The sequence below is a fragment of the Castanea sativa genome, chromosome 12 (genome assembly GCF_040712315.1).
Source record: "Castanea sativa cultivar Marrone di Chiusa Pesio chromosome 12, ASM4071231v1".
Classification (NCBI taxonomy): domain Eukaryota; kingdom Viridiplantae; phylum Streptophyta; class Magnoliopsida; order Fagales; family Fagaceae; genus Castanea; species Castanea sativa.
Window position 1 is genome coordinate 43,499,004 of NC_134024.1, and position 20,932 is coordinate 43,519,935.

Sequence of the window (20,932 nt, forward strand, 5' to 3'; positions counted from 1 at the left end):
TGTTTTCTGGTTCAGACATTACGTTATTGTTTTCATTTCAATGTTCTGTGTGCTTTGGATGCTACCCTTTATGACCAAAAAGCTCCCATTTGTGTTAATCTAATTTGATGAGTGTTCTGGTTCTTCAGCTTGAGCGATGTGATGACCGATGTGCTCTGTTGCAGCGTTGCTCAAGGCGGAGGCGCCGTCCGTTGGTTGATGTGCTCTATTCTGGTTTTGCTTTACTTGATGAATCTGTTGCTCTGTCACAGTGGTTTTTTTTTTTTTTCTTGAAAGTAGAGCAAATAAATTTATTTCTATTTTTATCTGAGGGTGTTCCTAATTTTGGCGGAAGGTGTTCCTATTTTTTTTTTAAAGGTAAAAAAATAATAAAAATTTAATTATTATATATAATTTTTTTTTTTCAGGTCAGGCGTTCCTTGTAACACTCGGACTGAACACGGCGCCGCAACTGATTTGATCTGCCATATATAAGTTCATTATATAATAAGTTTATTACATAGGTTTAGTTTACATCCGATCTCTGAGTGTCAATGTTAAAATATAAATAATAATAAAAATTCATTGATGAGCGTTTTCAACTTTTTACAATCTTCCAGCAAATGAATGCAGCTGGATTTCTTCAAAAACACAACAGATTGCAATCTACTGTCTACTTTTACAAAGCATTCATCTGTAGTTTGCAACGCTAACAACAGAATTTATAAAATTTATGTACAAGGTGCAGCATATGCACAGGGAATTTACATAGCATGGTACACAACACTAGCTTTTCCCAATTCCCAAAGTACGAAAATAGGGCTGATTGTTTTATCACCACCACCCTTCAGGTTTCCCTTCTTCGTTGCCGGAGTGGCATAGCTTGCCAGTTTCATCAGTATTTTGCCCTGAATCAGCTTTAACTCCTCGTAGTCTGGCTTCAGTTGGCACTTAGCTGGTCCATCTTGAGAATGTACAGCACTAGATGTTGAGTGTTGGTCACCTTTTTTCCAGTGAAGAATGGAAGTGCTTGTTGTCCTCAGTATCAGGCTCTCTTTTAAAGCTTTTTGGTGGATCAGTGTTAAAAGATTCAGCAGAATACTTTTTCTCCTCTAAGTATGATTCTTCTTCTTTAATATTCCCTTTGTTGACAAAAACTTGGAATTGATCCTTGCGTACTGGTTACCTTTTTCAGTGAGGGGTGAAAATGTTGTGTAATCCTTCAATCTCAGGTTCCTTTTAAAAGCTTTTTGGTGGATCAGTCTTTGAAAGATTCTGCACAAGAGTTTTTCTCCACATAAGTAAGGATTCTTCTTTTTTAGTTGGCTTTTGCTTTCCTCTATCTTTAATCTTATCTGTATAAAACTAAATAGGTTTTTGATTATAGAGGGTATCACATAAAACGGTCTCATGAGCCCACGCTCTCACAGCTTGAAGGACTCACATCTTGTTTTGTGAGAGAGAGATCTCATGAAACTGTCTCATAAGATACTTCTTCCCTTGATTGACCTTTTTATCAAATCTTCATCAACTTTTCTCTTACATTCATTTATGCAAGACTACAGAGGAAATATATTATGATAAAGAAAAAGGTAACTAGCCTCACCTCCTTGATGCATTCTGGTCCATCAAAAGACAGCTTACCCATTGCAGGTGTTACTGGGTACACACCTGGAGATTGGTACACAAGAATGATAAATTTGGAATATTTTGTACCATGTATCCTCAAAGTAGCAAATATAGATATAATAATGCTGTTATTTCTTCTATTCAGACAGCTCTTACCAAATCTGGATATGAAGATGAAGAACCATTTAGCCATGTATCGGTTGATACATTATCACCCAAAATAACGGGCATCCTCTGTAATGACCAATGAAAAAAATTGGTACATGGCCACTGTGTTTTGGAGAAGATTGGCATACTAGACAAATTATTTAGCAGAAACTATGGAGAACTCACTTCCAACTCTTACATGATTGGTTGAAGAACAATTAAAAATCAAGCTTAAGACCTGTGATGATACCATAATCTATAACTACCATTTCAATTTTTTCAAAAATTAAGGACTCATACAGTCATACAATAATGATACCACAATCTGCTAATGATTCCTGTTCATTTTGTTAGAACTTACAATGACGGGAAAATCATTGGCTTTTATACATAAAAATGTGGGATTCTTCTTATATCTTTTTTTTGTGTGTGTGAAGACAATAAATTCAAACATTCTTTCCAGTTATCATTTCTGAACTCCACTAAAAAATTTCTTTAGCTTTGGCATTTTTATGCCTTTTCTAAGCCCTTTTCTATGCATAAAAATGAAATATAGATGAACTACATGAACATCAATAGTCCAGTTATGTATGAAATACAAACTCAGCCAAAAATAGCAGAAGGCAAGTAAAACCAAGCAACAAAGTATAAGTACACATCAAAACAGGGAAAAACTAATTGTAAACTAAGAGAATTGTTAGTTCTGAGACTGCAAAGTTTGAAAAAAAAAGAGAGGGTGCTGCCATGAGTTCTTAGGAAAACAGCTTAAGCAGAAATGTATTCATAACATGTCCAACTAGCAAAAAGAGTGATCCATGCATAGGATTTCTCACTAGGTAGAAGCATATATCATTGCATGCTTATTTAAATGTTTATCATGTAAAGACGAGCATAACTTTTCAAACAGATCATAACATAGATTTTTTTTTCAAACCAAGTTGATGATATAGAATTATTATGTTTAAACAAGTTGATACAAACATGAATTCTAGTCCACTTCACACAAACAACAGGGGGGGAAATCAGCATTGGATTAAGGCTTTCTACTAGGCGGGTGATCATAGCTTTAAGGCCTCGATTCCACAAGCAAATTCAAACCCATCTTTTATTCATCCAATTTAATAGAATTTTAAGAAAATTAAAAAGCTATTCAAATATATGTAAAAAAAGGTCATGCTTAATAAAGAAAATTCCCACTTTTTTAGGGTCTAGGAGAGGTGATTGGTAGACAACTTCACTCTCAACTTTTATTTGGGGAGGCTGATTCCAGGAATCTACTCAAATAAAATAAGAACTATTATTTTCCCCCTTTTTTGAAGGGAGAAAATTCTATTCCTGAGATTTTAAGTCACTCTAGTTAAATACTGAGTTCTGCAAAATCCTTTAAACCTGGCCACTATGTAAATTTTTTTTTTTTTTTTTTTTTGATAATAAGGAGGAAATACTTTAACCACAAGGACTAGGAACTGACTGCAAGAGGCACAGATCCCAGTTCCTGAAAATATACTTCCACAAAATTCTTTGGACCAGAGAAAGGATAAAAGGGCCAAACAAAAAAAATTTCAGAGTCCAACCAGCCAAGACATGAAGTGCTTTGTTTCCATTCCTATTGACACAATGGAAGATGCATCTGGGAATATTGCAGGCTATCAGCTTGGCCTCTTTAATACAACAGTTCACTCTCCAAGCAATACTCTGTGACTGACCTTTTGCTGCCTCTATACATCCCTTAGAGCCACTCTAAATGATTACCCTCCCCAATTTTAGCAATTCAGCCAGCTGCAAGCCTGAGGCCCAAATAATGGCTTCTGCCTCTGCTTGAACAGGATAATGAAGTCTACCTTTTTTGTGACAGCCAATACCATTGTCCCTCTCCAATCTCTAGCAACCACAGCTACAACAGAGAAAATTTTGCCTATTGCAGCATCACAGTGTAACTTTGTGAAGCATCGTGGAGGTTTAGACCAACAGTTAGAAGTTGAAGAGGATCTTCTAGGAGGTGACTATGTAAAATTATTTTAACTTTCAAACAACTTTGAAATTGTATCAAATTTAATAAGGTGGTGACTTTAGACTATGTAACCCTAAATTTTCAACCAAAGGATCCACTTCTACTCAGATTTTTGAATTTTTATTTTTTGGTTGTTAGAATCTACATATTTAATTAGTTTATTTCATAATACATAGTGCATTGTGTTTGAACAGAGTCTTCTAGCTGATAATCAATTGCACCATGGCTATTCCAAAATCAAACCTTAATTTTCCAGCAACATTCACTCAAGCTATCTATTTCTGAATTAATATGACTGAGCCCCTTCAAAACGCCATAACAAATATGCTCAACTAATTAAAACCCATAATTCTAATCATTTCAAGTAATCTCTTGAGTATGGCCAATTAGATATTGGTATTTGTGGGTCTAAAAAAGTATAGGCATTTTGACTTTAGTTGTCCATTAACGAGATAAATTTAATGTAGTTTTCTAGAATAATTTTGAAAATTCTTTTACCATTACAAGAAATAGAATTCAACAACAAATCAAATGACCATCAATTCCTATTTTTCTTTGCATTAAATGTCCTTTCAAATTGAATCAATACCCCGTTTGAATGAGCCCCTTAATTTAGAGAAAGAAAATAGGATGTGACAAAAACCTCTGATGATGTAAATCAAAGAATGCAATGGGGTATGGGGAGATGAACTCCAGCATTCAACAATGCAAAAGAAATTGATAGAATACAATGTAATAATAGTACCTTGGCATATTTCTTCAAAATTTGATTAAAGGGTTCTCAATTTTTTTGATGGTGGATCTGGATTGAAGCCAGAGTCACCGTTGACATAAGGATGGACCACTGAAGAAGAACCCAAATCAAAACCATCACCATCCATTACCTTCAAGTCATTATATCCAATTCTTGAAAAGGGAGAGGCAACTGATGACACACACAAATCGCTCCCATCATTATGAATGCCCATCAAACTTGAGTCAAAACCATTATTTGATGTGTTTGTTGAAAGCCTTAAAACTTCTACACTGTTGGAACCCCCATGATGTATGTTTGAATCATTAGAAGTGGGGAATAGAGGTAGTGAAGGCGAGAGTACAGTGTTGTCAAAGTCAACATCAACATTTTCACTATTTTTAGGGATGATAACTGAATTCTTAGGACGACAAATGCATTCCACATGGACCCCCAACCTTTCAATGGTAGGAGCAATTTTTCCACCAGTTGTACTAGTCCAGTGAGAGATTTTACTTGAAATCTCAACATGATTCTGATCACTTTGAATCAAGTCTCCAAATTTTTGCTGCAATAGGGTATGAGGTGCACCGTAAAACCACAGATGATCGTACTGAAAATCTCGGAAGAGTCTCTGCATGAGCAGTCGTTTATGACCATTGATGGAAATGTGGACAACACAAACACAACTGTATGTATCTTTATCAGTTAGCTGATCTAGACAAAAAGCAAGACAAAGAGCAAATGTTGGAAATTCTGGACCAATCCAGAATGATATGGAACTTTCAACACTTTGATGGTTGAACCACTTTGGAATCTCATATCTTGGTACTACAATTTCATATTCACATATAGTGTCATCTTCATCATAATTTTCAGCTACAGAGAACTCAGATGGGGAGAGCCAGCAAGGGAAATCAATCTGATGCAATAATCTGATAGATGGTTGTAATTCCATTAATATGTCTTCTTTCACACCTAAACATCTCATATTTGGTGGAAGCTCTAAAATTCTTCCAAACTGCATGCAATTATAAAATTCAAGAAAGTGAATTTTAGCAAATGAAAATTCTTAGTTTATATTGTACTAGCAATGTAAAATCTACATTGAAGACTAAAACAATGTGTACAATGTTTGTACGCATTTGTGAAAGGAGTACAAGTGCAATGTAAACCTATAATTACTGGTAAAAGAAAATTCTTAGTTTACGTTGAGGTAGCAATGTAAGATTTACATTGTAAACTAAACAAATGTGTACAAGATTATACACCTATAATTATCCTTTAGCAAATTTGGTAAATTATTTTACCATTAGGCAACTGAAAATGTTTATTTTTAACTTTAAGAGAGAGAGGTACCTGAACAAATAATTTGCTTAATGATTGTGAATTCAACGAGAAGCAGTTTGATGCATCAACTTTTTCTATACATTCTGGAAGCTTTGGAATTTCTTGAATGAAGTGGCAATCTCTAATGTCAAGCGAATGTAATTTACTGAATCTGATAATGCTTTTTGGAAGGGTATAATCTTCACTCCGTATGAATAAACATTTCAACGAGAGGGGGCACCAAGAATTCAAAATAAAATCTATTTCTAAACCATTTTTAGAAAAACAAAGAAAGAGGACATTCAAGCTCCGAAACCCATTATTAGAAAAGCCACCATAAGAATTGCATAGTACTTGTCTACCAATCTCCACGTCCTTTGGAAATTTGACATAAAGATAGATTTCACAAAGATGTTGCAATTTATAGGTGCTACTTGGAAGATGACCCAAATAGAAATCAGAGCCTAGGAATAATTGATGAAGCCCAATGAGATTTGCAAATGATGGAGGCAACATTTTAATAGCTGTCCCACATAGATTTAAATACTTTAAACCTTCCATTTCTTGTGGCATATTGGGGAACTTCTCAACCTTTGTGCATCGATAAAGACTTAAATGTTTAAGAGATTTCATCGTCAGACAACTTGGAAGGATTTGAAGTTCAATGCAATCTGTGAGGTCCCACTTTTCAAGCTTATCAAGTTGTCCAATGGACTCATGAACCTCCATTAAATTTTTACATCCACGAAGATTCAATTCCTTTATGTTTGGGGTGGTTTTTTTGAGGTCGGGTAATTTTTTAATATAATGACATGAGTGAAAATTCATATATGTCAAGCTTTTGAACCGTATTTTCTGTTGAAAAAAAAAATCATAATTTAGTTTTGACAAACTTTAACATAAAGTTTAATGAATTAATAGTATATGAATAAATAAAATTGATCATACCTCAAGAAGCTTGTCCAATATAACTTGACTTTGCGGCATGTTGAGTGCAATGAGGTTTTGAGCACGAAAATTGGATGGCAAAGAAGATAGAGGAAATCCAGGCCAATCAAGCAACCTTAATCCATTGGGAAGATATTCAATACCTCCACAAATATCTATATTATCAACCATTAGGAATTTGAGATTTTTCATCTTCTCAAGAAATTTAGCTTCTAATTGCATCTCTTCTGGTTCAGGTGAGCATATCATCATGCCTCGAATGTTTTCTGATCCCTAATTGGACAAAAAATTACATAAATCACATCATTCAAAAGATTTCATAAAAAATAGAATAATTACTAAATCTTATCCACATTATTGGACATGAATTTCTTCCATAACCAAAAAAAAAAATTATAAGGAAAAAATGGTCATTATATTTACTTCATGAAGAAAATGATAAAGGAGAATGAAACTAGAAGTTATACCGTATTTTCCATTAGCACTTCAACAACATCCTCATAACACCATAGTCTGCTACGTTTTCCGGGCATTTGTGGCGATTCTTGTCTTACAATTTCTCTACCCATTTGTTGTAGCAAGTCATGCATCCATAATTTGTTAGATCGATCAACAGTTACGAGACACTTATCAGTAAGTTTTTGAATACCAATAATTGGGTATAGATTGCAAGCATTTAGTATATCTACAACATAATCCTTGTAATGCCCTTTGAAGAAACATGCAATATCAAGGAAAATATCTTGTTCAGTGTCATCCAATCCTTGATAACTTATTTGGAGTATTTTTTGAATATCTTTGTCAGGAATTTTTTTTATACTTATCTAATGCACTTTTCCATTGCATTTCATTTCTTCCACACAAATCAGCACCAATTATTGATAGAGCTAATGGAAGGCCCTTGGCATAACATATAACTTGATCAGTAAGTTCTAAATAATCTTCCTCAGGTTTGTTTCTTTGGAAAGCATGCATACTAAACAGTTCAAGAGCTTCATGATCGTCTAACTCTTTAACCTCATAGGTTGAATGACCTATTCTTAAAGAAGGTAATAAATTTTTGTTTCTTGTTGTTATAATAATTCGACTTCCCAAAGCAAACCAATCACATCCTCCAATCAATCTTTCTATTTGGTCCAATTTATCCACATCATCAAGGATTACAAGAATTCTTTTATTGCGAAGTTTGTTCTTTATCACACTGGTTCCTTTCGATTCACTTCCCACCTTTAGTTGTCCATCCCCTAAGATCTCAAATAGAAGTGCCTCTTGTAGTTGGATTATGCCATTAATTGCCCCTGACTTGTCTTTAACATTTTCTAGAAAGCTGCTTCCTTCAAAATTATCAAAAATTCTGTTATAAATAGCTTTCGCGATGGTTGTTTTACCCACTCCACCAGGGCCATACATACCTATCATACGAACATCATTTGACCCAATATCTAAATGCAATGTTATGGCGTCTACACGAGAATTTATTCCAACTGGGTATTTAGCAACAAATAATGGCATCCGATTTAATTTAGAATTTGAGATTTCTTCAACAATTCTTTGGATAAATTCAAATTCAGTGCAGCTGTCATTCACAAATAATCAAAGACATGTAACTAGTTAGACTATAAATTGAAAATGAACTTAAACTAAATTCTAGATGTTCAATTTGTGCATTACAACTAATCAAAGAACTGTCATTTAGTAAGCGTCAAGTAATTTAAAGATCTAAGAACTAATATTTTATTAAGACTTTTTTTACTTATTGTTTTTTGTTAGGAAATTAGTTTTAGGCAGGAAGTTGTATGGAAAATCCAGTTAGATTAGGAACAAAAATTTATTGGAATCCCATTTATGATACTTGAATAAAATTCTTAAATTTTTCTTAAATTTTTTTAAAACAACATGAGATCGAAACTTCAAATTAATCAGTAAGATAATCTAATATTAAGTTCATTTATTTTTACTATTGACCTATTATTAACCATAATTATTAGTATCATATGGTACGATGGGCAAAGCCAGGTACGCGGGGGGGGGGGGGGGGGGGAATTGCACTCCATTCCACCCAAAGCTCTATAAAGCTTTTTTTAAATTAATATATTAATTTTTATTATACTTAAAAATCAAAACTTTAAAAAAAAAAAAAAAAACTTTTAATTCTACTAATGTAATCAAGGAATATATATATACACCGAATTTTATTGTCGCAGTATCTCCAAGACAATGTACCAAATTTTATATGTTGTTTTTTTAATTATTATTTGTAAGTGCAGAATAATTCTTTTGGAAATCTATATAATTTTAGGTCTTTTGCAATCAGCCCACCATGGTTGGAAATGAAATATAAGATAGAAAGAATAAACATTATTGCTTTTAATTAATTCAAGAATAGAATATTATACAACATATATAAAATAAATAAATACTCAAGTCACAAATAGAACATTTTAAAATTTTCGAGAATATGATCATATTGCTATTACTTTTTTTTTAATTTTACAAAAAAATAATAATAATCAAATGATTTGTTTGATTATCTTACATTTAGATTAATCTTTTCACTTCATACATAAAAGAAACTATATATATGCATTGAGTACTTTTTACTTTTTTGAAAAAAATAATTATAGTTAGCTTAAAATACGAAAAAGTAGCATTCACATAAAAACGATTATACTAACTCTAGCTTATACAAGGCTGAAAAAAATAAATTGAAACCAAGTACAAAAAATAAATTATGACTTAATTTTACATTATATTTTCTACTTTAATCAATCTTTTTTAATAGATTAAGTAATCTTTTTCTAATATTAATAAACTTTTTTAGACTTAATTTTGTCTTTAATTTTTATTATAATCTTGGCTTTGCCACTATATAATAAGTGATACATATTGAATTGAACTTTAAAGGTACTGTATCATAGGTGCATATCAATTATTATCATGAATTGCACAATACGTAAATATGTATCATAGAAATTGTATCGTATGAATCATATATATTGAATAATACATAGACATATCAATTTGAATTGAGCCATTGCGCTAAAATTTGTGCTTTGATTTAAGTGCAACAAATTGATAGACTTGTTTTTAACATAAAATTATTGGACTACACACTTTAGGCACTAAACTAATATATCCATAAGCTTCTCTCTCTCTCTCTCTCAAAAGAAAGAGAGGTATAGTTTATATGAAAGTGCTGCTAATTGAAAATACACACACGCGTGCGCGCGCGCACACACACACACACAGGTCCAAGAAACTTGAATGCGAACAATAAAGGTAAAGAAAAATCTATTTAAATAGTTTATTTAAATATTATTGGTTAGTGATGATTGAATTTTTCCATTATTTAGTCAAATATTTTCTAATTTTATAATAAAATATACCTCTTATATGTAAATCTATAATTTTTTTAAAAATAAATTTTATGAAGTATTTATCTATCTTATTGTAGAAGATATGATATGAAATACATAATTTAATAAAATGAAAAATTGATTCCTGGTACAATTCAACTTTTGACAACTATGTGACTAACTACCTTATTAGAAGATATGACAAGAAAAAAAAATCCACAATTTGGCAAAACTTAGAAACAATAGTAGTAGTTGTTGTTTAACAATAAAATGCAGTGGTCATTACTCATTACAAATCATTAGAACATGTAAAAGCACAAAAGTATTCATTAAATATAGGAACTTACTCATGCTTGTAATGCCAACCAGATATATTGGCCGCTTCATATAAAGATTCCCTCCAAGTCTGCACCCTTTTGTTATCATTTAGTTTTTCTTCATGTTTAGTCAATGCTTCTCCAAACTTTCCTTTTTGGTTACGAACCTCTGATGGATCTACGTTATAAAAAACTGGTCGCACCAATTGGTCATTCTTTTTACATTCAACAATCTTCGCAAGTTCATCTAAGCACCAGGTGGAGGATGCATAGTTTTCAGAAAATACGATTATTGAAATCATTGAACTTTCAATGATTTTGAGAAGTCCTGTAGAAATTTCTTCTCCTGTTTTAAGGTTATCATCAATGAAGGCGTTAATACCCCGTTGGCGCAAAGCATTATACAAATGACCTATAAAACCAAGACGAGTATCTTCTCCTCTAAAACTCAAGAAAACATCGAAGTTCTTGAATTGGGTGAAAGAGGATGATGAGGCTCTTTTGCTGGTCACAAGAGCCATTGGGATTTATGAGCAGACGGTTGTTAAGTTCTGAAAAGAGAAGAAAGAAAATTGTAAAGTGTTTATCAATATAACCTAGGAGAGTGAATGACAAATTAGGTAGAGGCTAAATGCAAGCAAGAGGAGCCCTTCAATTAGTTAAGCTTGCTTCCGTGTGACCAACAGCTCTTTGAACTTTTTAAGTGCCATATTGATGCTTTTTTACGTTGTCTTTGGTGTGACCAAGTCTTTGAACTTTCCACTAAGAAAATAAATTGTTATTTTTAATGACAAACCATAGATCTAGAAACAATCAAACAAATGGTAAATCCAACCAACCTATACGAAGATCAGATAAAAGTAGCGGACGTCCTCTTCCACGCAATCCTGCAAAGTGCATGTAAAGAGAGACCCACACGTTTTTTTGTTTAACTTTCCTGGAAAAGTAGCAATCTTTAGCCTATCACCAATCATCCAGTACTAACTTTTCTTTTTTCCTTCAGATTTCTCCAAAAAACTAGGAAAGATTTATAGATATGAAAAACCACTTTTGTTCCTTTTCCTTTTTTTGGAAGTCTATTTACTGCTTTGTCGGTAGTTTGTATCAAATATCATATATTATACTTTACTATATAATAAAAATTGGGTTTAAAAATCATGGTTACATCCAAGTAGCTTTACCAAATTACAAAAATTTATTAAATTTTTATTTAAAAAATTAATTTTAGTTATTGGGTGGCATATAACTACTATATCTAAGAGACCTAATCAGTTTGGATAACAAAAACTAAATTAACAACCTGTCTTTTCTAATTTTACATCATGGGTCCTTCTTTCTTTCTTTTTTTTCTTTTTTCCATTTCAACTTTTTTTCTTCTACCATATCAACTTTTTGAGACGAGAACGTCTATATCCTTTTTTATTTTACATTCATCTCACAGACTTTTTATTTTTCATATCAACTTTAATTCTTCAAGAAGTTAACGTCACAGACTCCTTCTTTCTTTCTTTTTCTTTTTTTTCCATATCAACTTCTTGAGATGAGAATGTCCATATCCTTTATGGTTTTACATACAACTCATGGACTCATTTTATTTTTCATATCAACTTCTTCAAGAAGTTTAGGGTACACACACACACACACACACACGGTATTTGATGTATTTTTTCATTCTCCTACCAATTGTACGATTTTTTTTATTTAGTCTTTCCTTCTCCTACCTACAACACCTACAACCTCACAAATATGTATTTATTTACTCTAATTTTTTTTATTATAATCAAATTGAATAGGTTTTATGTATTTGTTGCTATTGTTTAAGTTACTTCCCTTAAATTTGATATATTTTATATGCTATGGTTTGAGAATTAATGATCAAATATTGTTAGACATGCTTTCATAGTGGTGGATCTTCCACGAGAATTGATATAATAATTTTTACAAATCTCTTATTCTCCTTTTGGAAGATCTGTTATTTTGTATTTCATATATGAATTACATGTTTATGACATTGGTTCCAATGGTGATATGTTGTTTTCATCCCCTCAATTTTGATTTCGAGAACAATCTTCTTTTTGGCTTATGTATTTGTTATAATTTATTAATTATTTTCATTAAAGTTCTTTTACATACACATTATATATATTTTTTAATTAGACATTAATTTGATGTTACATTATTGCTTACAAAAAGAAAAGGGTTAGTACAATTCTAGAACTTCTTATTTTCAATTTATTTTTTCTTAAATTAGTATTTTGTAAACTAAAATAGTCCACCAATAAACTATTTTAATATGTTGTATTTCAATACAGTTTTAAAGAATCCAAATTCAACCTTGATGAGAAAGAGAAAAAGATTAGTCATTGCATTTTGTTAATTTTGATCTTTATAAAGATTGAAAAAGAATAGGTTAGAAAAAAATTTTATTTTTTGTTAATATTGAGATTTATGTTAGAAAGATAACATCTACCATATGTTTTTTTTTGTAGGACATAACATTTTATTGCACGGCCTATATTAAAAATATCAATGCTGGGAATGAATATGAGTCTCCTAAAAAATTATTATAAAAAAAAGAAAAAGAAAAACATGAACCAAAACTATGGTGACACATGTATAAAAGCATGTGAATTTCCAAAAATTAGGCAAGTAAATATATATATATATATATATATATATATATATATATATATTTACTATTGGTTAAATTTGAATATATATATATATAGTAATTGATATAAATGGAAAATTAATATTTCAGATACATGCTGGACATGCAAGTTGAAGACACAACAGAACCTGCATTTATGCAAGTCTAAATAAGCATACAAATATGCCGGAGAATCAAATGCAAGGCATAAAAACATAGGGAGACACAAAGGAAAAAAAAAAAAAGTGTTTGCTACGCAACTTTCCAAACTGGAAGAAGAGGTAAGAATCATAGAAATATGTTATTTGTTTAATTAAATTAATTCTATCAAATTTTGATAGCTTTCTCACTTTTGTTTTGAATATATAATTTTTATGTGTTTGTGTGTGTCTATATATATATAATGATATGATTTAACTTCAAATTTCAATATTTCACTCACCTCAAATTCTACTAAATGTTTCAAATAATTTAAAATAATTTATATATTTTGATTATATATCATTATTTTATGTTTTAATATGTAAATTTTATATACTACACACCATGTATGCACAAAGTGACTCAATATATGTATGTATACATGTTGCAAAATTAATTTGTTTTTATCTTGTGATTCACAAATTATTAATATAGTTTCAACATATATAACTTAAATTAAGCGGTGCATCACATGGACATAATAATAGTTTTGTGAAAAAATTGGTACCAAGCCTAGAATAAATGATAGTTGTGAAAGATTGCCCGCATGCACACGCCAAGTCGAAAAGAATACTATGTCATAACTATGTGTAAAATGACCTTAATTTTTAACTATTTGGGAAAATACCACCCTTTTAGAACTTGATATTGCTTATATTGAATTCTGCGTGAAATTTGACATTAGTAATATTGAGTTCCATACTTGTTCTATGATGGTGGCAGTCTTTGATGAAGGGATTTTAAATATAAAAAAATGTCACGTGGAACTCGACATCAATAATGTTCTAAAAGAGTGGCATCTTGCCATATATTTTGAAAATAGGGTTGTTTGACTACTTAGTTTAAAAATTAACGGGGGCATCATAATATTTGTTAATTGACAATTTTTTAGTAAATTTTTAATATCAATATCATGGAAAATATAAAAATTTATCATAAATTAATTACTTTTTCTTTTACTATAAAAAAATATTTCTAAAAATATTTTCTAAACTAATGCTCTTAGGACATCCATTAACTTTTCCAATTTTTATAATTTTTTTAAATATTTTTCATAAAAGTGGTATCAAAACTTTCCTAAATTGATTTATTAAAAAAATCTCTTAAGAGTACTGTTAACCGGATCTATTTATTAAAAAATTAGAAAAAATGCTATATTCACGACTTTCATAAAAAATATTATATGACATGTTTTTATTTGTTATTATTAGTGAAGAAAAAAGTAATTTCAATTGTCGAATTAAATTACAACTAATAACAATATTTCATCTAAAATTTGTTGTGAAAGTATTATAGAAGTAAGTGCACTCGTTAAAAATGAAGGATAGGGGGAGTTAGGTAATCCTAGTATCTGTTGACTCTTTATGGTACATGTCTCTAATAAATGTACTTTTTGACTTAGAGAGCAGTCATTTGAATAGTAGTAAAAGTCTAATTTTTATTTTTCTTGAAAGAGTTATTCTTTTCTTTTATTTGCTGAATAGCCTTGCTTTCCTTTAGCTAGAATATATTCCCTCTTGATTAGCAACATGGGGTGATTATCTTATTCCGAACATGAAAGAGTCTTTCTTTAGCTAGAACCCTCTCTTGATTCGCAATCAGATTTTTCTCTTCGTAAACACTACCTTATGATTAGCTGTGGTTTGCCCTTATTTTCTCTATTTTCATATTTAGTTTATAGTATCTTTTTGTTTGATATATAAAAATTGGTTAATCACCTATATTTGGCTAATTGTTAGTTTTAGACTAAAAATGATTAAGTTGATAAAATGATGTTTAGAGTTCTAAACATATGCTAGGGTATTATTGGGTTTAAATATTCTATCTCACTCTTCCTGCTTTACTAGATACTCCACAAATAAAAACATGTCACATGTCCATCTATTTTATTAAATGCTAAATTTATGCCTTTTATTATTTCAATTACCTAAATATGACGGGTTATTTATTTATTTATTTATTTTAGGAAATTAAAATAATAGAAAGCATAAATTTAGTATTTAATAAAATAAATGGACATGTGACATGTTTTTATTTGTGGAGTATATACTAGTGGAGCAAGAAAAATGAGACAGAAAATTTGGACTCGGTATTATTAGCATTTTTCTAAGATTTTCTTGAGTTCCTAACCGGAGGATCTTGATTCAATTAAATAGTGAATAGTTTATCACTGAGAGAGAGAGAGAGAGAGAGATCACCACGAGTTTGCATGAATCCCCACTCCATGCCAGGAATCTGTGCCGTATTGAATTTATGCATATGCTAGCTAATATCAACAGCAAGGCATTGCATGGTTGATAGTAGTTAAAATGTGTTTTTATGTTCTGTTAAACGATATTTGTATTTTTCCAAAAAAGATATATATTTCTATACATTTTTAAAAAATCATGCATAATATTAAAATTAATACATATATAATTATAATAATGAATTTGTGAGTACACTACGAACTCAATAATTTATCAACAAATGTAATTTTTTAAAAATATATTAAGAATTAATTACATATAAACTTAACAAATTTTTCTTTACATTGTAAATTAAATTAATAAATTATTGACAAGTATATACATGCATACATACATACATACATACATATACACACACACACACACACACATATATATATATATATATATATATATATTTAAGATCTAGGTTACAACTTGTAATAAAATATTATTCTTTAACCTTTTTTTTTTACTTAGGTTCTTTAACTTGTGTTGATAATATGAACGGTGACCAATATCCAAGAAGGGTTGGTGTTCTTTTTTATTTCGGATTTGAATTTGGATTTGGTGCAATAGTTAAAGTTATTGTACCATGCAACATAAAAGCTAATAGAATAAAAAGTTAAAAAAAATTTAATTAAAAATAGTTTTCATCCTACCAGCTTTTACATGAGATGGTAATTGCGTGGTGTAATAAGCCACTGGATCTCAGTTTGTCTCTTTCCTATGTCACTCCAAGCCTTCTGTATAGTCATAATTTCTTTGTTAATCACTTCTTTATATGCTTTCTCTAGATGGATGAAAATCATATAATGGTCTTACATGCCTCTTAATTATATCCAGCATATCAAACCAATAGGCCACAAGCCTTCAGTTGGCAAGATATGGGAAATTATTGTATATAAACACAATTTATGAATTAAATTTAATAAAAAAATTAAATGACATATCATGGTTCAATCTTGGTTAAACCCAGTATCCAACCTTCAAAACTTTGAGTCTCTCTTTTCTAGTTCTTTAATTGGTGTGGGTTTCAAATCCATGCATGAAACACACACAAACACATAAGAAGAGAAACGAAGAAAGAAAATAAAAATATACCTCCGAGGAGCGAAGTGACGCCTAAGTTGTTGAAACTTTTCAACGAGTTTTCCCTTAACGAGATCAAAAAGTAGTGTGTTCTCTCTAAACAAAGAAAATGTGGGATGGTCAACCTCTACGTTTGCTTCCACCACGAATTTCCCAACGTAGGCCGTATCCTGTGCCTCCAACTATCAAAATCTTGCTTTTCGGAGTCATTTGAAAGTGTTTTGTTTGTTTTTTTTTTTTTTTTTTTTTAAAAAAAAAAGGAGATTTACAATAACAGGTAGAAGAAGGTGGAGTGGAAGTGATCAGAATATCAAGCTATTTATGGATGAGATGATGAGGTATGGGTTACAATAATGGCCTCTGGTAGGAGCAGAAATGCTTGTTAAAAAGGTGAGACCAATTCTTACAAGTATTATTTGTGAAAAAACAAATATATATATATATATATATAAGAAGAGCATTCCACCTGCACTAGATAATGAAAAACAGGACTCAGGACTTGCCAGAGATCATTCAAGTCTTTGGTCTTAAATGGATTAGAGATAATGTTGACCAATCAAACGTAGTAGGAAAGCCGAGACTAAAGACAATGTAGCGGGAAGTGGAGACTAATGCAGTGACTTAGCACGTAAGAATAAAAATAAATGAAAAAAATAATTTTAGAATATTTTAAACAAATTTATTATGTTTTCTTGATCAATATTGTCTTTGTTCCATTTAATTAAGACCAAAGACTTTGATCATCCTTGTCGAGTACTGAGTCGTGTTTCTCATTATCTAGTACAGGTGGAATGCTCTTCTTATGAATACTTTTTTTTCACAAAAAATAATAATAATAATAATAATACTTGAAAGAATTGGTCTCACATTTATAAAAATTATACACAATTGTACACATTTGCATGAACTATGTACAATATAGTGCACTATCATGTAAAGTGTATATGAACAGTACATATGAAAACATAATTTTTTTATGTATATGTACCTTAATCATGATTAGGGTTATATCTAGGAATGCTATTTTTAACAATGGCAAGGAGCAAAGCATTAACTAACTTGTTTTTTTTATCGTGGTACATTCTTGCAGAGTCCCCAATTCTAACCAACGTGTAGTTGGGATTCCACCACGGAGTCTTTGTGAAGGGTGATCACACCAACTTCGAGATTGAACCATCATTTGGTGTGGAGGCTTCCCAGCTATGCCCAGATGTCAAATACACCTCTGTGGAAGAATATCTCAATCAATATGTTTGAGAAATTAACCTTAACTCTTGTTACTTTTAAAGATAAATAATTCTAGTTGTTAGTTAGCGGAGGAGTCTCTGTACTCATCAATATCTTGTTTTGTTTGAACATTTAGTGAAGAACCATAAACTACTCTAAGTGGCGCATTTTCTCATTACATTATATGCTTGTAATCAAAAGCCTTTAATATTTCTCATTTCTGCCTTTCATGTCTTCCTTATTGTTGAAGAGTACCATTGAATATTGATATCAGAGCATTAATAGGGAAAAAAAATACTAGAGCAAGTGATGTAGGAGCATCTGCATTGGCATTGTTAGGTTTTAGCTTTAGGTTCGCAAACCACGAGCAAATGTGTCTTGCATAGCGGTTTAAGAGTCAATGTGCATAGTCAAGACTACAAGAGTGCAAGATTTAGATTTTCAACAACTTTTAATAGTTGTTCGATCGATTAAAAAATAAAAAGCCTAATCTTCAATAAATCGAGCTCAAAATTTGAATGATCGAACTGCAGGTTTTTTTAAAAGTAAATTCATCCGATCAAGTATTTAGGGTTTCATGTGTACAATTTAAAGGCTATAAGCCAATTGCAAAGAGTCCATATGTATTGGACAAGATTACAAGTTACTGTGCAAGTTTCAACTTTTCAACAGCTTTCAATAGTTGTTAGATCAATTGAAAAGCCCAATTTTCAATAAATCGAGCTCAAAATTTGATTCATTGAACTGTGGGTTTTCTGGAACGTAAACTCATCCTATCAAGTATTTAGGCTGAGTTTGGATACAGCTTCTTCCGCGTCTGCGTTTGCGTTTTTTGTTTTTTTTTTTTTTTTCTTCTTCTTCTTCTTCTGCTGCAGCAGCACGGGTCAGGGGGGACAAGGCTACTGTTCATGTTACTGTGCATGAACAGTAGCCGCATTTTGCTGACTTTCAGCACATTTGTGAGTTCCATATACTATTTATGGGACCCACAAACTTCACTTTACAAAATTTTTTTTATTAAAAATGGGTTCCACGGTACTATTCACACATTTAAAAATTATTTTGCTACAGTGTTTTCAGTTTTCAATTTTCAGTAATAAACTCTATCCAAACGAACCCTTAGTGTCTAGGTATCATGCCTCTTACTCTTAAAAGCCTCTATCAATGATCAAGTGAAGCATATTCAAAACCAATAGTGTTGAAGTTGCTGCATACAAAGGATGCCAATTGTAGTTGGTCAAGAATAATTTTGATTATTTAACTCAACACAATAAATTTCTTTATTGATGAAGAACCATGACTCATAATACCCAATACATGATGTGCAAGTCGGGTACGTAATTAAAGTCTCTTTTGGAATACTGAGAGACAAGCTCCTGCACAAATAAAGCATATACTCACATATGTTAAAAAAATTTTGGATTATGTACTTGTCCACAAAAATGAGAATTTCATTTTTGTATTAATTTCTATTAAAAAATTGTTATAAACACCGGACCCTACCCACTACCAAATGCAACTTTTTTTTTTATATATAGAAAATGTTATAACCATAACTTTTATCATAACTTACTCATGTGACAAATTGTGAGTAGTGAAATAAAAGTGGTAGATTTATAATTTCATCATTTATGAGTTGTCTAGTGACAAAAGTTATAGTCCTAACATTATTCTTTTTTTTATACATCCTCTTATTGCTTATTTTTCTCTTTTTTTAATTAAAAAACGCAACTAACTTCTTTTTTTTTTTTTCCTAAAGCGAAAATGCAACTAACTAATACTAATATTTATTGACTCCACTAATTACCTTTGTGGTCCGCGTCAATAAATATACCTTTGTTTTGGCGTTTGAGAGCAGTCATTTGAATAGTGATAAAAGTCTACCCAGTACTCCTCTTATTGCTTATTTTTCTCTTTTTTTAATTAAAAAACGCAACTAACTTCCTTTTTTTTTTTCTAAAGCGAAAATGCAACTAACTAATATTAATATTTATTGACTCCACTAATTACCTTTATGGTCCGCGTCAATAAATATACCTTTGTTTTGGCGTTGAGAGCAGTCATTTGAATAGTGATAAAAGTTTACCCAGTACTCCTTTCTTAGGTCCAAACAGAGTCTCCCTCTTTCATTCTTTTCTTTTTTATTCTGATTTCTGAATATGAAAGAGACTTTCTTTCCTTTATCTAGAATTCCCTCTTGGTTAGGAACATGGGTTGTTATCTACCTAATTCCCTGTTGATGAGCAGCATGGGTTGAATCGGTTGATTCCCCAAGGACAAAATTTAAGCTCAATAATTGTATTGAATTTCACATTAAAAAGAATAGTATTAAGAAACACATATATGTATAAACTTCACAAATTTTTCTTTACACTATAAATTAATAAACTATCCACAAGTATTTTTTTAAAGATCTACATTACAACCTTTAATTAAATATTTATTCTATAACTTGTTTTTTTATAGTTTTTTTTTTTTTTTACTTAAATTCTTTAACTTGTGTTGATAAAAAGAATGGTGATCAATATCCAAGCAGGGTTGGTGTTCATCTCTTTTGAATTTAGATATGGTGTAATAGTTAAAGTTACAGCACTTTACCCTACCAACTTTTACACGAGAAGGTAATTATTGCGTGGTGCAATAAGCCACGGGATCTCAATTTGTCTCTTTCCAATGTCACTCCAAGCCTTTGTCTAATCATAATTTCTTTGTTGATCATTTATTAATATGCTTTCTTTAAATCGATAAAAATCATATAAAAATCTTTATAGATCTCTCTATATTTTTCCGTTAGATGTTTAAGTAAGAAGATAACTTTCATGGTAGATCGTCTTGGCATGAATGATTCTCCAATATTAATTGTTGTTTCATGTCTTAACCTAATTTCAATCACTCTTTTTCAAAGTTTCTTACGTAAGGGAAAAATAGATGCAAAGAATTTATGTAGATCAATAATATACCTAAATCCATAAACAGGGACAAGGAAAAAGTTTCACTATAATAGTGAGATTACAACAGTAACACAATGGCATTCTCGTAAGACCCAAACCCCAACAATACGCCATTGACTCTCTCCAACAAAGAA

At 30.9% G+C, this 20,932-nt stretch overlaps 1 long non-coding RNA gene and 1 pseudogene across 1 annotated transcript; both read right to left on the reverse strand.

The window, feature by feature from the left end:
* Positions 1–687: 687 nt before the first annotated feature.
* Positions 688–2,212, reverse strand: LOC142621013 (uncharacterized). Its single transcript, XR_012841679.1, has 2 exons — positions 1,586–2,212; positions 688–1,254 (listed from the first exon to the last, which is right to left on the reverse strand). It is a non-coding gene; the product is annotated as an uncharacterized LOC142621013 (long non-coding RNA).
* Positions 2,213–4,536: 2,324 nt separating this feature from the next.
* Positions 4,537–10,970, reverse strand: LOC142620734 (TMV resistance protein N-like; annotated as a pseudogene).
* Positions 10,971–20,932: the final 9,962 nt, after the last annotated feature.